Consider the following 8,824-nt stretch of genomic DNA (forward strand, 5'->3'; position numbering starts at 1 on the left):
TAAAATTTTGAAATATAATTATAATTTAGAAATATAGTTATAATTGAGAAAAGTGAAGTTATTGCTTTCAAAAAAAAAAAATTTACGAAGGGGAAAAAATTTCTTATTTTGAAAATAAAAGTTAGTTAGAAATTGATAAAAGTAAGTTTCTCAAAGTATACTTTTTGAGTGAGGATAAATTTACAATATTTACTATCCATTTTATAACAAAACAGATATATTAATGTATAATGTATAAATGTTTAAAGTAGTGATTGTTGTGCATAAATCAAATGTTTCCGTTTTCATGAAATATATTTTTCAACAAACCACATTTAATTATGTATTCTATTTTTCTTACCTTTCCTTTAAAAATGAATTTAGAAAATACTTTTAGTTTTATACATATGATTGGTTATTGAATCAAATTACTACTACTCGTAGTACGTTATTAAGAGGGAGTATTGGGCCTGATTTATATTGGTCTAGTTCAAGGCTTGATGGATCATGGAAGAAAGAAGAGCAAAGTTTCTCATTTTGACGTGACGTGATCTTAAGCTAAAAAGAAAACCGGCCCAACAGGCTAGAATCACAAAGTTATACAACTTTCATCTTAACTAACAAATTTATCTATTCATAAATTACACTGATTATACTAATATATTCGATATCAAGATTTGAATCTTAGTCAAAATCTTCTAGACAAAAATTTATTAACTTGCTATTATATTTTATAGTTTCAGTTTTTCATACTTTCTATTAATAATAACTAATAAGATTAGACGGTGATATATCACTTTTGATGAGTTTATGAAAAAGACTCGTATCTCTCAACAATAACCAACAAATCTTCTAGAAATTATCAATAACAGCTCTAAATATAGTCATTTTATACATAAATTACATGTATAGTAAACCAATATTTTGTTCTTTAACAAAGCAAACTTCTAAAGTTTCTAACCATTCACTTTCATTTAAATTTAACTTCAATATCTTTAAAGACTGCCATTAGAAAAGCAAAATGTTATTTATAGACTAGTGATGATGATTTTCAATCGTTATTGATGCATTAGATTAGAGATAGAAAATTATAGGGGTTTGCTAAATACAGCCCTTAGGACTGTGTTTAAGGTGCATAAATTATTTGTACATTTATAATGAAAATCAGGGGGTGGGATTTTAATATGGAAGGTATAAGTTTTTTATGCACGTTAAATACAACCCTAGCATTTCCCAAAATTATAAAATTGAAGCAACTACAAATTAAATGAGCAGGTTAAGCTTCCCCCATTCTACTTTAAAAACACTACCAAACATGAAAAATGACGGAGTAGTTAACCAGTTATCTACTAGAGATGTAGAAATATATAAGATTGATCGATAATACTCGTAATAATATGTGTATAAGTGTATAACCATTGCATAGCGAAAGTAGACTCATTTTCCCTTGAGTCAACTTTGACTCATTCTCTAATACCTTACCTCTAAATGGATTTTTGCGATCCCTTTCCATTAACTATGAATATGCATTGTTGATGATTTCTTAATTAATTGTGGAGTTTTTCTTATTTAGTTTATTAATTTTCTTCAAAAAGATAAATATCAACATCAATACATATATTGAATTCACATACGTCTATTATTAATTCTTTGGATCCATAACCTTTTAATTGATGGCCGGGTCGGCATTATGCATACCGCAAGGCATAGACATTGGGTTTTCTTAATTTGAAAAACGGACATCATTATTTGCAAGATATATTGCATATAACAATCTCACTTTTTATTTTTGATGATGTCTTGAGAGTACGTAGTCTATCCAACTTTACGAATATACAAATTTTCCAGTCATTAATTTGTGACACTTGTAAGATTTGGACAAAAAAAATTTAAGTGTCTAATCAATGTGCAATAAATAGGCTAGGGAATCTTTTGTTTATTCTTGCCCTCCAAACTCCTACAAACGAGAGCGACAATCACAATAAAGATGTGGCAACAACGTTTTTGGTCGAGAGTACGTTCCTTTCAAAGCTAGAGTATATTAATATTCAAAACAAGAATTACTTGAAAGGGAAGATGTTATAGAAAGTGTACGACGGTGACCACCATTTGTACAACTCGATTTTAGCCAGCAATCAGACCACGGCACGGAGCCCTGTTTACTGTTTGAAGATGATGTGAGGTACGTGGTGGTAGTAATTGTACCTGCTGCTTTTCTTTTGTCATTCAAAGACACGTTTCGAACTTGAAATGGAAAAGTGCATCTTTTAAATATTGTTTTTTTGTGTCCGGCATATGGTCAAAGTTAATTAAAATCAAATTAAAGAAGCTGCATCGTTCATGTTCAAGTAACTCCTTATAATTCAGCAGCTGGACCACAAAACCACATTGTGAACTTCAAAAGAGTATTTAGTTAGCAGGTAAAGTTGCTATATAATATGCCATATGGATGGATGTACATATCATATATAGTGCTACTCGTATAATGTTTGAATTCTATAAATGTATACGTTTGTACAAACACACATGAGAATGATAACGTATTTTGGTCAAAAAAGTATGCAAAACACATGAATCGTGGTCGCAGTGAAATAAGGCGTCGTGTACGCTATGTTAAAGGGCTCAACACCTGGTAAATGGTAATTGGTACTTATACTTCCCCACTAATAGTTTTATGTCGTTTTCCGTATATGCTAGATATTTTGTAATGAAAAAACAACACATACGGTACGGTGACATTATAGCTATCTTCAATAGTTGCTTTTAGGTGCCTTGAATATTCTTTCTTATTAAGATTTGTTCAAAGATTTTTTTTTAAAAGATGTCCTTACTTAAAGGCATGCCCTTACTTGTTTATATCAAATATATTTTTGTCTTTAGTTGAAGGTAAAGGAATATATAAGGATATTTGTATGGTTGAAGATAAAATTATAAGATTTAAAAGATTTATAAGGATTTGTAAGGATATGATGTGGCAGCTCAAAAACACCTAAAGACGTCCCCAGTATTGGAGATAACCTAAAAGCATTTTTGATAGGGCAGTAAAATTATACCAAAAAGATTTTCACATTATCAACTAAACTCGATCTTATGGATCAAAAATTATATTTACGCTATTAAGGCCAAGGTTATTGTTCTATGTTAAGGTTTTTTATTTTGCGGTATTAACTAAGGTTTTTTAGAATATCTTTATCTCAAATATGCGTGTACTTTAGTAAGGTTTTTTAGAATATCTTTATCTCAAATATGCGTGTAATTTAGGATTAGAAGTACGTTAGTTGTTTGTTAAAAAAAACAGTGTTATTAATGTTGTATATATCTAAATTATTCGAAGAGAGAATTCTAAAATTTTTAGTTTAGCGACAAAAAGCATCAAAGCTTTCATTCATACAATATTTAATTCTCCATTATGGAATCATATATCTTTCATAAAACGACATGATGTGTTATTATTATGTGACAAATGGAGTACTTCGATTTTGTATTGACTATTATTAGGTAAACAGTAAAACTAACGTTTTCGCTCTTATACACTATGATGATATATATGCCCAGACACTAAAGACGGTAACTACTTAAATTTTCCGGGTGATTATGTAAAAGATATTTAATTTAATTTATATGCTAGTTATGCCAAACAAGAAATCTAAGATTTGAATAGTGATTATTGGATATTGTTGTGTGTAAATAAAACAAAGCTAGGAAATTGGGTTTGTTGAAATGGACAACACACATGCTAAAAATAAGTCCAAAATTCATATTTCATAATCCTAAACATATACATGAATCGAAGACTATTAACATACAAAAGTTGTCTTTCGAAGACATACTTGTTCTCTTTTAGACTATGATTAATCACTTTAACTAATTATTTAAGACCATCTTTATGTTATACATTGTTTGATTGAGGCAACAAATATAGATAACATGAGGGTCAAGGACTCAAGGTTAACTAGTGAATATTACAAAAGATATTTATCCTTGCTATAAGAAAAATGTCGATTAGTGACCACTTTGTTTAGTGACAATTCATATTTGGTCACTAATAACTTATTTAGTGACCATTATGAAAAAGTGGTCACTAAACAAAATTATTAACGGGCCTTTAATGACGAAATGTGACCACTCAAAATTTGGTCACTAATTTCTCATAATGACCAAATTTTCGTCACTAATTTTGTGTATCAACTTTTCGTCACTAAAGCTCCGTTACTAGTTTTGTTTAGAAACTAAAAAATGTTATTTTTTTGCTACTAAGTTTGTTTAGTGATCATTTTTTTTAATGGTAACTAAATAAGGTTATTAGTGATCAAATTTTAGTTGTCACTAAACAAAGTGGTCAGTAGTCGACATTTTTCGTGTAATGGCTCCATGTGGGGTGGATTTAAGTTGATGGGTGATGGGTCAAAAATCAATGACTTTATTTTGAACCATAAAAAATATCATGTTAAAAATTATTTTAACACTAAGCTAAGTCACAACCTGTCAACACGAACCCAACCCACTAACAAAAATAAATCGCATTGATGGGGTCGAGTTTCGGGTTAATAGGTCAAATAAGTTGGTTGGATGGTGTTTTGATTTCAGGTCAGTTGGAATGTGTGCTAACGGGTTGATGAGTTATTTTTAGATCAAATGGATCGTAGGTTGACGGCTCAAATGGGTTGATGGGTCAATGCATTAAAAAATTATGTGAACTTAAAATATTTTTGGGTTGATTGGTCGAACGGTTAACCCAAAAGGTTAACACGAACCCAACCCGAAAAGTTCAGGTTAATGGGTTGACGGAGTAACATGTCAAAATTTCACGATCTTAACCTGGTTGGGTCGAGTATCATTGCCCTAGATACATGCTATCAAAAATTTCATGATCTTAACCTGCTTGGGTCGAGTATCATTGCCCGAAAAGTGTTACCTTTTTAACCAATGTCATGTTCGGGTTAGGAATATATTTTTCTTAGTGTTACCTTTTTAACCAATGTCATGTTCGGGTTAGGAATATATTTTTCTTTCTCATGTTAAAAGTTTTAAAAAACAAGAAAATAAAAAAATTAAGGATATGAACATGTGTGTTTCACCGTTCCGTTTATAAGTTGCAACATATATTTGTTGCTTTACGAAATGGTGATTAATTGCTGATATGATGAAAGAAGATGAGTACTTATCATCATCCTTCTTTTAACACATCGAATTAAGGATTATACATGCAATTCATTTTTCAAAAGATGAGATATAGCTTTCTTTTTTAACGTTTATTCCCTTTATCTTAAGTACTCGACTTGTTTTGCAAGCCTGACCGAACCATCTTAATTAATTACGTATTGATAGCATGAGAATCTTGTAATAACGACTCTGAGTTGAAAAAGAGGGATCGATAATGCTTTTCATGAAACCCCTTTTCGTTTGATTTAGTGGGTTTGATTGAGTTTAATTAACCGAGTATATTCAAAAGCACTATATAACTAATCAAATGCTACTCATTAACCTGATTATATTCACATTAGTAATTAACTACTTATAGCAGTCATTGTCATCCATCATTATCTAATTACGTTCACACATTTTGTCATACCCGTTATCGTGCGTTACTGATTATGGTTACTACCTACCTATTCACTTCATCTACATTGTTGCTTAATGATGATTATTAATTATACTCATACACGATAACAAGTAGAACTTTCAATTCATTAATAATTTTTTGTGTCGATAATTGTTAGTTTTTCTAATTACTAGCTGAATTTTATTGAAACATAACTGGTTTCATTCAAACAGAAAGTCAAAGATCATATCTGAGAAAATCAAATTTTAATCCATTTAAGTTATTCTAAGCATAAGAAAATCAGATATGGTGCATTTATATAGAAACATCAAGAACCCCATATCAGCGCCACGTCAGTTTTTATCATTTCATCACTTTTAGCCTCTTATGAATGCAGAATCATCCAGAACGCAGAACACCATTTTTTTCATTTTATTTATTTTTATATATTACATAAATTATTTTTTTTAATTATTCTTGAAAGCTACTTTTTACATAATTGATACATTTATTTTACAAAGCTGTATTTATTTTTTTATGTTTATTTTTTTTGTTAAAAACAATGCATTTATATTTATAAATATCAAAATAAAAAGAGAGCATCATACGATGATCTAATTACCAATGGCAATATGTTCACTATAGTCTATATATAATTTTATACCTTCTGTATGTATAAAACATAACAAATTTTTTTTACTTTCATTTTCCCATCATCCTTATCTTTTTGACTCTTTCAATGCATATATATTAGTGTATGTGTCTTTTAATTAACTTGATGAAGCAGATACGAAGTAATCTTTTTAACTTCATGATCATCATCACTCTAACCGGATCATCACTCCCCAGCAAACCATCGTCTCCCCACCAACAAATTGGCGGTCTTCAGTTTCCCCCAGTTAACCACCGCCATCGAACCATCGAAAATCCAAGAACCCAATATCTGAAATTTGATCCAGATCCAATAACTACACCACCAGTTTTCTATATCTATATAGCTTTCCTTATATTGTTAGTAAATTTATATATACATACATACACATATATATAATTTACGGTGAATATATAATACATAATATATACTAGTGTATATATATATCAGTTTATACAGAAGAAAACAAAAACGAAAGAAAAAAACAAAAACGAAAGAAAGAGAAAGTGATGCCGGGAATCGGCGTTCTAACAAAGAACCACGAACAAGGTGCGGCGCCGAATGGGGGTGGTATGGTTGGTGGTCCAGTGCCGAGGTGCCATGTCACAGTACGTCGGGGTCGGGGTTAACCCTCCATACCCCATGCTCTAACATACATTTTTACTCCTATGTTTATTAGGTGCTTGTGTTATAGTAACAGATGTCATTGACTTGTAATGTCCTCCTTAGTCTTTCGGGCTTTCAGCCCATCGCACAAAATATACCGTATACCTTTTGCTAGCTACTGAAATGTATTGTAGAGAAAAAGTGCTCTTTATTTAATTATTTTCCTCTCTTGTATCAAAGTTAGTAGAATGTATCTATATATGCTATATATACAGTAAAACCTCTATAAATTAATAATGTTAGGATTATGATATTTTATTAAATTATCGAGATTTTATTATATCGATAAATTAATAAATTATTAATTTAAAGAAGTTTATGTATTACTTTTAATTTTCATATCCAATGTACATTCACACATCAAATGACACAAGAGTCTAAAGCAAATTGCTTTCGACGATAAAATTCGTTTCATGAATTTAATCAGCTCAAGTAATTTAAACGATGTAAACTATGAAAAGGACATTTGTGAGCTTGAGAGCTTGATTACGGTATGCATTATTAGCACAAAACGGATGTAAATGAGTTGCGGGATTATCTTGGTGAAAATAATGAATGTTATAAGGTTCAAAGCATTGAAGAATTTGTGATGGATACTGTTCAAAATCTAGTTGATAATGGAGTTGAGGATGATACAGTAATTTTGAAATCAATCACTCGGAAATAAGCGGCTAACGAATCTTCACAACTTTTTGTTGCGACAATGTCTCAATTCAACATAGATTTAAAGTTAAAAAAAACAAGTGACTATAGAATCATTTTTTTACTACACAATATAAAAATTTTAGAATATTTAAGGAATTATTAATTTATAGTTTTGATGAGACTTATATATTTACTTGGGGTTTCAAAAAATTTATTATCTTATTATTTATTGATTAGTGTCCAATTTTGTACTTGTCTCGAGTTAGAACCGGACAAATTATTAATTTTATCGAATTTATTAATTTATCGAGTATTGATTTATGGTTCTACTGTAGTGATATATCTACAACAAATTTTGGTAATCTACAACAATACATGTTTTACACAGTTATACACTGTGTAGTAAAATATGTATTTTTGTTGTAAATGACTAAAATATGTTTTAGATATATCACTCCCAGTATAGATTACTATAATAGGTACAAATAATATTTTGCATTCTAACATCAGTCTTTAATTTTAATGCTAAAATCCTCCTTTCATTAATTTGGACAACGAGTCATTGGATTCACACATTAATAAAAAAAAGACAGTTTTGTCTGTATACCAAAAGAAAACGTTCTGTTTTATTTTTACGTAACTCTTAGCTTCTCGTTAATTTGATGACAATAAAATTACTATAATTTAATGTTCCGAAATTAAAAATAAAAAAAATAAAAAAATAAATAAATAAAGAACTCGGGTAACGCCTCTAATGGACATTTAGTGTGTCATATATAGTACGACGTCGAAGTTGATTTATCTAGAAGTCATATTTAACTTGTCTTGAATGTTACATATATAGGTAACGCTATTTTTATTCACGATATAATTAAAATTTAAATACGAAATCAAAAGATCTACCAGATGAATACAAATCCCATGTCAACATTATTTTTAACACAATGTAACTTTCATGCCATTGTTTTCTTTATAAAGTTGCATATTTCATGCCATTTTCTTGATTTGCCGTGTCAACATACAAATCCATGTCAGGTTTCACATTACACGATTATCAAGCCATCATCTTAATTTGTCTTATCACAAACATTCTGAATTATGTAACTTTTAAAGTTTTATTATAACTCGTTACCTTTTATATCAAAAAGTAGTTACTCACTCCTTTGATAGTGGTTTATATGTGTTTGTACACTGAACCAGGGTCTTAGAACAGAGAGAATGAGGGGTTTATGGTTGTATATTGGCGATTCCTTTATTGGTAAGGCAAAGCCTCTTGTACGCCAAACATATGTGTGTTGTATGTATATTGTGAGTGTAGAAGATGATACAAATGTTGTAGG

This window comes from Erigeron canadensis, chromosome 6 (assembly GCF_010389155.1).
Source record: "Erigeron canadensis isolate Cc75 chromosome 6, C_canadensis_v1, whole genome shotgun sequence".
NCBI classification, from domain to species: domain Eukaryota; kingdom Viridiplantae; phylum Streptophyta; class Magnoliopsida; order Asterales; family Asteraceae; genus Erigeron; species Erigeron canadensis.